We start from the raw sequence: 14,116 nt of genomic DNA, 5'->3' as shown, positions 1-14,116 counted from the left end.
ATACAGTAGCGCAACTTGCAGGCGTGACTACCACATGCGTCTATGTTGAAGCATGCGTTTATCGTGGTGTTTCTGCTGTTTTGTCCAACCAGAGCTTAGCTCCGAACTTGACAGGTTGTCATCAATGTGATGAATGTCGGATGACGCTCTTGTTTTTGCAGTGAAACTAGTAATGGAACCAATAATCGTATCCCGCGATCTGTCTCTACATTTACTTTGGTTGCTCTGTCCCCTGCTGTTGATGCGTGTGTTTGTTAAATACTACCGAATTTGACTGGAGGACGAGCAGAGTCCCTTGGACGGACTACAGTATTGACGTCCGCACCTCGCCGTTCCGTCTGGCACAGGAAATGCATATCTATGGCGTCAGACGAGGCGTGGATAACTGTCGACTGGACGCGATGCACAATCAACGTTGCGCACAGCTTGCGGCCTCGGGCAGCATACGTCATCACCGAGCTCGCCCGCAACCAGTATATCGTGTATCGCCCGGCCTTCGCTGCCGACACTTCGACCCGCATACCGGCGAGGAAAGCGGGCGCTGGTCACCTGGGAATATCGCACGTTCGCGAACGCCGAACATCCTACTTTCTCTGCTGGTGATACGGGGGCGGTGTGTCGGCGAACGAAGCGGCTAACACCAGGTGAAATCGCACGTGGAGCCTCAATCAAATGGTTCAAATTGAGCACTATAGGACTTAACTTCTAAGGTCATCAGTACCCTAGAACTTAGAACTCCTTCAACCTAACTAACCTAAGGACTTCACACACATCCATGCCCGAGGCAGGATTCGATCCTGCGACCATAGCGGTCGCGCGGTTCCAGACTGTAGCGGCTAGAACCGCTCGGCCACCCCGGCCGCCGGCTGCCTCAATCAAACACTGGTTCGGCCAGTGAAGTTTACTCGTAACAATACGAAAAACTTCGTAAAAGCTGTAGAACACACAAGAATCACACTCAGTGCCACCATTACACTGTTTTCCTGCCGAAACTGTAGATGCCATCTTGCTTTTCTAAGTGACTGTTGCCATTACAACATTTTTTTTAATCGAATCCGTAAGCTACACTGTGATATGAGGTGGAGAGTAATTCAGGAACCATTATAATTTCTTATTTTTGCTGTTCATACCGTAAATGATGCATGGAAAGAACAGTCGTTTAATTCTGATTTTCCGTAATTGTCATGCGCACGTAGGTGCAAGTCATTTGTTGCCTAACATGAGCGTGCTCTCAGAAATTTAACAGTAAACCTTCCTGTAATGTTTTCGCGATTATGAAACGTGTTGCTATACTTTCTATCTTCCCTAACCTATTAATCCTATCTGGAAAGGGTCTAGGACACAAGCGATACCCAAGATGCCGTCAAAATGGTGTTTCGTGGATGAATTACGTTTCGTTAAGATACTTGCAATAAATCTGTTTCCCATCTGGTTTTCCTACAGTTACCTTTGTGTGGCCATTCCACTTCAGGTGGCCCCTAACGTACACTACATATTCTACCGTTATTATCGTTTGTTGTAGCGAATATGATGGGCGTGGCGTTCATCGAAAAGTAGGGCCTTTTTCGAGATATCATGCGTCTGGAAACCCAAGAAACTTGTTCTAACTCGCGGAGAAAGAGAACGATATCCCCACCCCTGATGACCAGCTACTGGTGCTGCTGCTGCAAATGATGGAAGAAACCTTTTGGTTGCTTAGTTCGGTAGTCTCAGGTTTTTAACATAGATATAAAATGATTAAAAAGGTTATTGAATAATGTAGTTCGTAACATTATTTCGACACTAACCGTTTATGTAGCAAATATGGCACAAAGATGTGGGCGGGCCTCTCTTTGCGTCCGCTCATTTCCAGAGCTACATCGAGAAGATAGTTAAGTCCGCCAGTCGCCATAATGTTTAGACAACCGACAATCAGACGACGGCAGGGATAAAGTTGCTCAAATGAGAGATTAACAGATAATAAAGACTACTTCACGAGTGTCACGAAAAAGTCGATCATTCTCATAATTTATCTTTTCATACTATTGCCGACTTATGTCTAATGTCCAACTATATTACAGAAAATTTTGTTTTATTTGATTTGATTTGATTTTTTCTGTGTTGACAATTTTCTACGTCTACTTGTTTACATCTAAACTGCTAATCTACAGAATTTCATAGTTTTTTTTTTTTGGCACAGTTACAGGGAATACGGTTGAAGTAATGCGTAATTACACTATCCGCCTATTTAGGCTAAATACGTTATGTTTATTTACATTGAAGCCAACTGCCTGTACCTTCACCTACCTCTACCTCCCAAGTGCAACAGATTGTACGTGAGCTTCCCACGGTATCCAGGTCATCTTCAGTATATGCGTGATGAACAGTAGCAGCTCTCGTTAAGAACTAAGTATTGAGTTCAGTCTCAAGGAAGCCGCGAATTCGAACTCAAATCTGGTCCGATATCCGATAATTTCCAACTCTGTTTACTAAATAACTCTGAAGAACAATATTGTATATGTTAAGAAAGTCCAGGAGCTCTACAGGATAACTAACACCCTTACCTGCTGACCTCTGAATCTCAGAAACGAACGAAACTAGCAGAGTTTTATAAGATCGCTGTTTCAGGGAGACTGTTGTGAATTGTGCAAAGAAAATTTACGGTGTCATAGACATCGTTGCGTGTCTAGGAAGGCCGCGGTATTCAAAATGGTTATCACTTGTGGCTGTTTACAATCGCTTGGAACGTTCGTTGCTGCCGAAAGAGGGCAAGTTGTTCGGCATAGACTGTGTATAATTGTACAGTGTCTCATCAGGTCCAGTTGGCTTTCTTCTACTGAGCAAGACCCGCCTCCGTAGCCGAGGTAGCTAACGCACACATGCGCGGTGATGCTCTCAACCCAGAAGTAGTCGGTTCGAATCAATGTGGTCTAAGAAATACCGCACCAGTATTTGAGCTTCAGAAGAAGGAGAAGTGGCGGAGTAAAGTTCTTGATCGCCACATTTGGCGTTGGTGTTCTAGATTAGATTCCAAACCTATCCGCAGAGGGCGTGTGACACTGATGATGGAGATCCGTCTATAGGATCAGGACTCTAAGCTGGACAGCAAGCACTGTGCTTCACCGTCTCCCTTCTATCATTACCATACAACACAACCATTACAGTCACCTTTACTCAATATTTCAAGCAAACCCTGTCCGATTGGGCAGCTGAACCTACGCCTTGTGGTCTACCAGCCAACAAAAACACCCTATCACTTTTTCTCTCTTTTGTTGAGCAGCAATTATTTTATTTTCTCTTCTCCTACTAATTCCCTCCGTCTCGGTGCCAGTGTAATCATTGAACTGGCGTGTAGATGTTTCTGATCCGTCATTTCTTCGGCCATTGGACACGTCCTATTCCAGCTACGCAACGTACCTACACGGAGGATACAGACCCAGGCATGCGGAGCAGACGGATTGTGTGTGTCTGTGTGTGGGGGGGGGGGGGGGGGGGGCGTGCGCGTCGCAGGGTGTGATATACGGCCCTATGTGTCACCAGCACTAGCCACCTGTCACCACATAGCGATAACGCTCGTCTGTTCGCAACGGAGTGGCAGAGGCTGTGACCTCCAACTTACCACAGCGTGTGGCGGGCAGGCGCAAGTGAGCGGTGACGAAGTAATGCTAGCATAAAATAAAGCTTCTAGGTTAACGGAAACTCTCAAATCACTCCAGGTGATTTTCAATGTACTTATAGGATACCTAAATTCGTCCCAGTGAGCGGCAGTGTCATAAAACGAGGGGTGTGCAATAAGTAATGCAAAAAAACTTTCTGTAATCAGGTTGGTTTTATTATGCATTCCAATGCACCCTGTCATTCGCCATTCTTTTGGCTGCAGAAAATTAGTTTTGAAGGTAATCTCCGTTGAATGCGGCGACATACCCAACCTTACTGGAAGGGCCAATATACCCGCATGGTACCACTCTATTGGTCTAACGTCTTGCTGCATCATCCTCGTACGTCTTCTCGCGAAGTGCGTCATTCATTGGACGAAACAAATGGAAGTCGGAAGTGCGAGATCTGGCCTGTAAGGCGAATGGGGAAGAATAGTCCAATAAAGTTTTGTAAGCTCCTCTCGGGTCCGCAGATTTGTGTGAGGCCTTACATTGTCGTGGAGAAGTAATAGTTCGTTTTCATTTTTATGGCGGCGAAAACGCTGAAATCGTTTCTACAATTCCGTGAGTGTAGGAGAGTATATTTCCGAGTTGATAGTTGCACCATGAGGGAGGACATCAGATAGCATAATCTCGTCAGATCCCAGAAGACCGTCGTCTTTGCCTGTACCGGTTGAGGGTGCGGCTTTGAACTTTTTCTTCGGAGGCGAGGTGTTGTGGTGTCACTCCATGAACTGCCGTTTTGATTCCGCATTGAACCGATATGTTTCATCGCCTGTGACGATGTTTGACAAAAAAAACTGTCACGATCAGCCATGTATCGCGCAAGCAATTCCGCACAGATGGTACTTCGCTGGTCTGAGGAACCTTTGAGTACCCCAACTTGTGGACGAGTGTGTCAGGACTACCCACTGTGATGTCCAGGTGTGCAGCGAGGTGTTAGATTGTACGGGTAATCCGTTCGTCACCTCGAATGAGAGTGTCCTCAAGTTTCAACATTTCAGGAGTCACAGCTGTGTACGGCCGGCTGACACGCGGGAGATCGGACAGATTTACGCGATCTTGCTGCGGTGATGGCAGTCGCCTCGCCCAACGACTCGCCGTGCTTTTGTTCACTGCCAGGCCTGCGTAGACATTCTGCAAGCACCTGTGATGTTTCGATTTGCCGCCAAAGGAAACTCAGTGACGGCTCTCTGTTTGGAAAACACCTATAGACGTCAAAAAATGGTTCAAATGGCTCTGAGCACTATGGGACTTTACATCTGAGGTCAGCAGTCCCCTAGATTTAGAACTACTTAAACATAACCAACCTAAGGACATCACACACATCCATGCCCGAGGCAGGATTCGAACCTGCGACCGTAGCGGTCGCGCGGTTCCACACTGAAGCGCTTAGAACCGCTCGGCCACAGCGGCCGGCTACAGACGTCATTTTGGAGGCTACGTATAGAGCCGGTTAGTAATTGAAACGTTTTTTTCGCTTCCAGTAAAATTAGGGTGTGTGTGCACATAGTACGATTTTAAAATATGCTCCACAAATGAGACGACTTAAACGCATTGTCTTGTGAGAGCAATAGTAGCTACGTGATACGATGATTTTACAAAGCAATGGTACCAAATTAAGTAATACGAATAGAATAAAATGTGTAACGCGAACTGAAGGGAAGAATTTTTTCCGTTCTCACACTTGGCACCAATTTCCTTTCTCCCATTGTCTTCATGATGGTTGTCAAGATTCTGCAGATGTCCATTCCGATACTCTTCCGCTTGTGCGCTAATAACAGACCTGACAAGTTCATTCACTTCGGACAGTAACAATGAATTGACTTGATAGGAATAAAAATCGAGTTCTGGCGAAGAATGCAGTCCCGCTTAGCCTGCTTACTTCACGGAAACAAATACACACACGCTGTACATAACTCATTTTAACCGGGATAGTCTTCTTGGCGGGAGATTCTGGCGCACTTGTCTTAATGTCCATTTCTCATATGTAATGACTCCTCCGAAGGAGGATGTCGAGAGGTGGTAAAAAATGACCAAGACACACATCTGCTTCATATGAATACGGACTCTCATAAGAGCTACAAAGATCGGTACTTGCATAGAAAAAATAACTGCAATTTATCTTCCCAACATAAATCAAGTTCATACGAAAATGCACTTCTTCAGGAAAATATTCTGTGCTTTGCACTCCTTCCTTTCCATTTATTACCACATACTATCCACATTAATACATTCGTAAATAACCAGTCGTTTCTACGTGTCATATGTTCTCTAAAGTGAAACAAGTTACTAGAGGAAGACTTAAATAGAAGGGAACCTGCCTTTCGCAGCATTACGCTCACAATTTCTTGCTTCATGGCGGCTACCTTCTGGAAAACATTCGTTTTCGGTATTATGTTGGTTGTCATAAGTCGTACTTGCTAGCTAACACAGGCTGTGATTATCGTGTGGTTGCGCGCTGCGGAATAGCCACGTAAGACGTGTGAATTTCGCCAGCTGACGTCATTTCGAGTGAACGTCGTCCAGTCGCAAAGGTCGCTGAAGCTGCACTTGCTGAGCAGCGCATATAAACTTCCCAAATAGTTTTAATCCAGAAAGCGTGGTGGACCAGTATCGTTACAACTCTCCGAAAATCAGTAAGCTCAAACTGAGGTGCTACATCACTTACTACAGTGCTGGCAGTTTGCTGTTTCCAAGCGAATGTCTCTCCTGTCCAAATCTGCCCACGCCAAGCAAGCTGATGTCAGACTGCACGAAACGTGCAAACAGTTCACCGTCTATTTCAAAAACCTACTCCTGTACGCAAGCCCCATCTCCTGACTGCAATCGCTTCACCAACAATGCGACGGGAGACAATTGCCTATAAATAGAGAATGAAGTCTTCCACATCGGTACAACACCCACTCTAGGGAACTCGACAGGCTATCCCGAGGTTGAAACTGAGAGAGGGCTTCCTCAGAGCAACCGACGTCTAAAAGTTCAGTCTAACGTGGGGTGGTCAAACGATAAAGATCACTGGAGGGAGCCATCCAAAGAACAAGTTCCGGGCCACGTCGAAAACTGGGAATTTTGAAATCCTTTAACAGACTTTCGCCCAGAACGAAAAAGATAGAAGAAGAAATATGAGGATGGTTAGTACCTTGTGACATCAGTTGTGGTGAGGTCCAGAAAACCCAGCAGGCATGTTCCTGTCCTGATTACCCACCAAATCCAAATGACGGCGCCCCCTTCTGAACTAAATTCTCGTAACTAATAAACTCTGTTTTGTAATACATAATTTTTATATATGTAATTTGCGCTATGTTTTCCAGTTTTTAAATGGTTCAAATGGCTCTGAGCACTATGGGACTCAACTGCTGTGGTCATCAGTCCCCTAGAACGTAGAACTACTTAAACCTAACTAACCTAAGGACAGCACACACATCGATGCCCGAGGCAGGATTCGAACCTGCGACCGTAGCAGTCGCACGGTTCCGGACTGCGCGCCTAGAACCGCGAGACCACTGCGGCCGGCTCCAGTTTCTAACCCGGTATTTACGAAACGAATTAAGTTACCATGACCGTCATCGCGCAGTTTGCATGTATTCTTGAAATATAAGTTCTAGAAGTGACTTCGGGATTGAGCGTCTATCATTCAGGTTTTCGGGGTGCACGTGCGTCATATTCGCTCCGACTAGACAATCCTGTGATGATTGGCACAGCATATTTTGTACATAACGCAGAATCTTCGAACTTTGCAGATATGTTCTGTAAATTGTAATGTGGAAGCATTGTAGTTTGTTAACGGCCAGGTTTTATACAGAAATAGCCATTTTGAACTCATTTTTAGAGCACAAAACGCTCCAGAAGGAATAATTCGCTCTGCGGAAGTGTGCACAATATTGTGAAACCTCCTAACAAACAAAAATTGTTTGAATAAATCATTTTGGTTATTGGATGGAGGTACCCTGAAGAGGACTGCTGTAAAGTCGGCCTGCGTCATTTTAAAACAACTGAAAAGCCGACGTTCCGACCAATATTCAAAATGACTTTATTGATATTCACACTGGCCGTGAAAGACTACGAACTTGACTAAAATTGGGTCCCGAACAGAAGCGTCGTTCTGCTCCGACACAGTTTTAATCTGTCCGAACTGTCTGTATTACATCAGACTGCTAAGCGTAGCAAATTGCGATTCAAACAATAGTGCCACCAACTTTGAAAAAAAAGAATGTTGTGCCAGTTCTTTCTTTACTTTCCGTATTGTGATAGTAAAAGTCTACTGAGAGACGGCAGCTGTCCCCCTCTTCACAGGCCACAGGAATTTGCTGGCTCGGCCGTAGTAAGCGTCTTCTTCTACTGCTGCTGGGAAAGCATTGCTTCGCAGGCTCCTGATCAACACGTGAAGTGACTTTACAGCCAGAGGAAAATGAGTTCCGTAACTAGTCATGATCTGAGACTGTTTAATAGTAAATAAAACACTCATTTGTTTGCGGCTGTTCTTCGTATTCCCCGCCGCAACACACGATTGCAAATGGATTGTGTTATTAGTGCCAATAATTGTGCTTTTAAACAAGTATCCGCAGCGGTGAGGTAGCTCAGGTTGTTATCCCAGAGGTGATCGGTTCAGTTCTCTGGTGTCAAATTATTCTCTTAGGGCTAAAAAATATTATTTTCGTCCGTAATAATTAGTAACGTGGTTGCGAACCTTGGTGACTGTTTCCAAACGCTGAGGCAGGGAAGTATACGAGGTACTTGATGTAAGACACATCAGCGTTACAGTTACCACAACCGTAAGCCACGTTCTACATGACTAAAGTCGAGGCAGAAATGTAATTTTTCTTACGATATAACATGTGACAACGCAGGCTCTCTCGGCGAGTTTTTTTGTGTTAGCAGAAGAGCCAACACCGTGTTACGAATGGAGGCCGAAATGCACGCGTTTTAGCTCACGCAGACTGGCGTGAGGAGAGAAGAACTATACTGACGTGAGGTCTGGAACATGACAAGGAATGAGAATTCAGAAAGAGGACGTAATTAGTTTGATAGTTAACTTTAATCCATTAATGATGAACGACGCTCTTGAAGGAACATGATTCACAATATTATCTGTTCAGAATACATTCTTGAAGATAGTAATTATAGTAACTGAATATGGCGCCTTGCTAGGTCGTAGCAAATGACGTAGCTGAAGGCTATGCTAAACTGTCCTCTCTGCAAATGAGAGCGTATGTAGACAGTGAACCATCGCCAGCAAAGTCGGCTGTACAACTGGGGCGAGTGCTAGGGAGTCTATCTAGACTAGACCTGCCGTGTGGCGGCGCTCGGTCTGCAATCACTGATAGTGGCGACACGCGGGTCCGACGTATACTAACGGACCGCGGCCGATTTAAAGGCTACCACCTAGCAAGTGTGGTGACTGGCGGTGACACCACAAATTTCATTGATGAAATCTTCTCACGTTATCAGCCGAGTCGCCGTCGTGTGTTCTCGCAACGTTTCGATGAGTTTTCCACACTTTATCTTCTGGCGAAGTCTTCGCCCGAAAATGGCTTATTAAGAAACTCGTAAAACTGCGACATCACGGCACCATCACTCGGCCGATAAAGCGAGAAGATTTCGCCGACGATGTATTTCCAGTCTCCCAGGGTCCGTCGTTGGTGGCACCTCATGGCGTATATTCGAACAATTTTATGTATTAAAACTGGTTTTCAAAGTTTTTGATCTGAATGTAAACACCCGCGGCTCCTTTCGCACACGACTTCCGACTCGAGGTATACCATCAATAATCTTAAGTTTCGATAAAAAATGAATAAGTGTGTTTTTTTTTACTGACTATTGACAACACATTTGAATCAACTTTAAATGTTCTTACATCTTATTCCTGCAAAGAAATCAATGGGAAGGATGGGCTTGCTGCTGCAAACACCAGTTCTTAAAATCTCGGGACAAGATCGGAAGCTGCGACTCGCATCTAATTCTCCACATTCATTCGCTGTTGACAACTGTCAGTGCTTTCAGGCTGCCTCACAGAAGTAGGATGTTTGCAAAATGTGTCAATTAGCAGGACCCTTTTACCTACTTGCGGATACTAACTAAACTAACCTTCATATTGACTGTTACTGAATAAACATGCCCTAAATAAATTGGGGAAGGAGACACATCGCTCTCTACAAAATAGACAACACATCTGCATGGCATAAGTAAATTCCACAATGTAACATGCTCGTAATCCACCAGATTATAATGATACTACTATTAAAATGCGTAGTGGTGATTTTAGAAAGAACATTGTAGTAATAAATCGATGAATCTTTTTTATATTTTATCTAATAAGTCAAAATCCTTGACGAACACTCCATTATGCACAAATTACTTACTAGCTATCCAACATCAACATAAACTTCTTCATGTCAGTGCTTCTCTGCAAGGATAACGTTTTCCAGAAAGATGATCAGTCCTGGGACCGAATTTCGTTCCTTTTGCGCGGATACTGCTGAATCATATTCATTGTGTATGCGACTTTACGAGTTTCATGTATGTGAATAAACCCGTGTACATGTTAGGAACGTTTGCGGTAAGATGCCTTTGGCATGCTTGGGGTGCGCAGTTGGTAGAGCACTTGCCCGGAAAAGGCAAAGGTCCCGAGTTCGAGTCTCGGTCCGGCACACAGTTTTAATCTGCCAGAAAGTTTCACATCAGCGCACACTCCGCTGCAGAGTGAAAATATCATTATTTTACGGTAGTTACTGTCTCCAGTGGTCGGCAGCAGTGTAACCGAAAAGTGGTGGATCTCTTCAAATACTTATGTGCAACACGTTGCATTTATTTTCACTCAGGGTCAAATGCTAGTCCATGCACCACCCGTCGATCCTCTGCACATCTTCCTCTGTTCACTTCGGTTCTCTGGCACTGCAACCTCCCTTCAGACAATAGCATCATTCACGAATAGTCTCCCGTATTCTCAAACAGTATCCCTAGATGAATGATATAGGAGTGTTATAGGTACAAACGAATGGGTTGGGTATTGGATGGACAGTGAACCAAGCAAATAATCCTAATAAACACAGGTCCGGAAACCAGTGGTCTCCAGAGTACTTGAACATCCAGTAGCAAAGGCCGAGAGAATTCAAAATGCAGACATGCAATTAAGGACAAACACGATCAAATTTCCATACCATCGTTCTGGTGAAGGCAGGCTTCAGCACATCTCTCATTGGCGCTCGTTCAGACATCCAAGGCGTGTTCAGAATCCCCTGGAAAACACTGACAGTGTGTTACCGTTGTTCAACGGGGCTGGAATACCCCAAAGTTATTAAAGATCCCACACAAAAAAATTAGACGGGTTTGTAGTATTGGCGAGCCACGATCGATGCGCTTGTGGAACATTCCTGCTGCATATTCTCGAACGACCACATGAAAGTCTGCACGTGTACCATCATACATGTACCACAGACGCATCCTATCACCTCAATGTGCAGGGGGTGGACAAGAATATGGGAACACCACGAACACAACAGATTACCATGCCTAATACGGTGTAGAAGAACCGTTGGCGTTCAAAAGTTTCCAGTCGTCTGGGAAGGGATAAATACAGGTCCTGTGTGGTTTTCTAGGTAATCTTATACCATTCTTCATGGAAATCTTAGTGAAATTCAGGTAAATTTCCCTCCAAAGTAGACCATTAAGGCTCAATCACATAAACTTAAATAGTTTCAGCGCACATGAAAGTTTGACAGAAGATTCGAACATGCGGAATGTTTGTGCCAAAATTAGGCCAAAAAACCTCAGAACTGAGCAAAACAACAATCTAAGATCTTCTTGAGAGGATTGCTAATGACCACGAATGATTCACACCCTTGATCACAGGTGATGAAACCTGACTTTTGAGTACGATCCTGAGACTTAACGGCGAAGTGAGGAATGGCACACTGAGACATCTCCTCGACCGAAAAAAAGCTCGAATTAGCAAATCAAAGATCAAAACAACGCTGATTTGTTTCTTTGACAGTAAGGGTATCGTGAATAAGAAATTTTTTCCTCCAGGACGAACTGTCAACCAAATGTTTTACGAAGATGTTTTTAAAGGCTCATGGTAAGGGTGAATCCAATGAGACCAGACATTACAGACCAGTAGATGCTGCATCATGACAACGCCCCCATGTCACACGACCACTTCCACCACAGAATTTTTTTTACCTCAAAAGGCATTCTGTTGTTGTACATCCCCCTTTTCACCCGATATGAGCCCTTGTGACTTTTTTTCTTTTTCCGAAATTGAAAAGTGTCATAAAAGGATCCAATTTCGGTATGAAACGTTCCCTTAGAAACATTAATAAATTACTGTGCTGATAAACCTCTTACATTATTTGATTTTCAAGCAGCTGAGCAAAACTGAACGTTTTCAGACATTACTCTGTTTACTTATTCTGATCAACACTAAACTGACGCTCAATATTTTTTGCGCAACGCAATCTGACTTTCAAAAATCGCTATAAAAGAATGGCCCTGACTTAACATTGACCTATACGTTTCACAAATCACTTACCTCACAAAAATCTTCGTTACTCGAACTACTGCAATACAGCGAGCGCCACGACTGCCAGCTAAATAAAAGATTCTAACTACTGAAGGCACCAACTACTGATAGGCATAGTTAGCAAATGAAAGATTTTGATGGAGAACAAACAATGTATTCACCTTAATAGTGTTCAAAAGTGATTATATATATTTATTTCAGTCCATGATATCCAATATTACAAATTTACTCTTTCTGATGGACACACGTCCAGATGGTCCGCTCTCAAAATTCCGCCATCTCTCTCCCCACATCCACCACTGTTCGCGGCTCACCTCCAACTGCGCAACGCTACGCGCTGTTAACAGCCAACTGCCCAACACTACAATAGCAGACAACAATGCCACCCAGCCACAGACTGCACACAGCAGAGCCAGTGATTTTCATACAGAGCGCTTCGTGGCGGTGGCGTTACCAATATAAAAACATAAACGGCCTCCTTACAGGTACTCTGGAAAACATTCACAAGAACTGACTGATTTGTTAAAGGCCTTACCAGTTGAACTTATTCAGCGTTGCTACCAAGGCTGGGAACAACGACTCCGCCGGTGTTGAGCTTCCGAAGGAAACTGCTTTGAAGAAGACAATGTTGTTTGAAAAACAATAAAAGCTTCGGTAGATAATACATGAGTCTTATTACTTTTCTCAGTCATCTCGGAGTCGAACACAGTGTATTAACCCCAAATAATAGCGGCCCTATAACGCTCCGTTTGAGTACTCCAGAAATTAGTTTTACATTTCTCAGTTTTGTAGAAATAGAGAGCCAAATACCAGCCGAACTGGCAACCTCTCGCCCACCGTCGAAGGAGCAGAGAATCACACAGCGCTCACTCGTGGGTCTCGGTGTTAGCGTATGCTCGCGGCGACGCACTATGTGTTGATATTCGGAGGACGCTCGGTGGGATTCCCTCACGCACCGGGCAGCAGCGGGAGCACAGCGAGTACGCTGTCTGGCTGGCTGGGCCCTCTGAAGCCCCTCGCGGCCCACACGTGCCACTCTGGCAGGTAATCGGTGAGCGACCCGCACCTCCAGGAAGCGACTCACCACCTTACCCGCCGTTCGTGGTTTTGTGTGCACCACTGCAGCGGCTTCCGCAAGGCGCGTCGTTCCTGTCACCCGAAACAGTGCCAGGCCGTCGGGTCTTTCGGCTAGTGCTTCTTGCTGAGTCAGTTGCGTAACCCTAGATAAAGAACCGATAGAGGTACTCAGGGTACCCTCCGCCACACACCGTCAGGTGGCTTGCGGAGTATGGATGTAGATGTAGATGTAGATGTAGATCTTTCCCACTGATAATTGACGCGAGTTTGCATCACCTGTGTTGATTTTCGGAGTCGCTGCTTTCAGTAGCTGCACGTTTGCTGTGCAGGTAGTAGCACAGTTCTGTTTCCCGTCGGCAGTTAGTAAGAAATAAATTCCCTCGCAGTAGCTTGCTTGAATGACAGTTGTCAACCGCGCGTCTATACCGGGTGTTACAAAAAGGTACGGCCAAACATTCCTTACACACAAATAAAGAAAATATGTTATGTGGGCATGTGTCCGGAAACGCTTAATTTCCATGTTAGAGCTCATTTTCGTTTCGTCAGTATGTACTGTACTTCCTCGATTCACTGCCACGTGGCCCAATTGAAGGAAGGTAATGTTGACTTCGGTGCTTGTGTTGACATGCGACTCATTGCGCTACAGTATTAGCATCAAGCACATCAGTACGTAGCATCAACAGGTTAGTGTTCATCACGAACGTGGTTTTGCAGTCAGTGCAATGTTTACAAATGCTGAGTTGGCAGATGCCCATTTGATGTATGGATTAGCACGGGGCAATAACCGTGGCGCGGTACGTTCGTATCGAGACAGATTTCCAGAACGAAGGTGTCCCCTCAGGAAGACGCTCGAAGCAATTGATCGGCGTCTTAGCGAGCACGG

General features: G+C 44.9%; 1 protein-coding gene across 1 annotated transcript in view; it reads left to right on the top strand.

Moving 5' to 3' along the window:
- LOC126336809 (myosin-VIIa) overlaps nucleotides 1-14,116 on the top strand; it is a 434,397-nt gene that overhangs the window by 78,755 nt on the left and 341,526 nt on the right. The window lies entirely within an intron of this gene.

The sequence above is a fragment of the Schistocerca gregaria genome, chromosome 2 (assembly GCF_023897955.1).
Source record: "Schistocerca gregaria isolate iqSchGreg1 chromosome 2, iqSchGreg1.2, whole genome shotgun sequence".
Lineage (NCBI taxonomy): Eukaryota > Metazoa > Arthropoda > Insecta > Orthoptera > Acrididae > Schistocerca > Schistocerca gregaria.
This window is presented reverse-complemented; position numbering and strand designations above follow the sequence as displayed.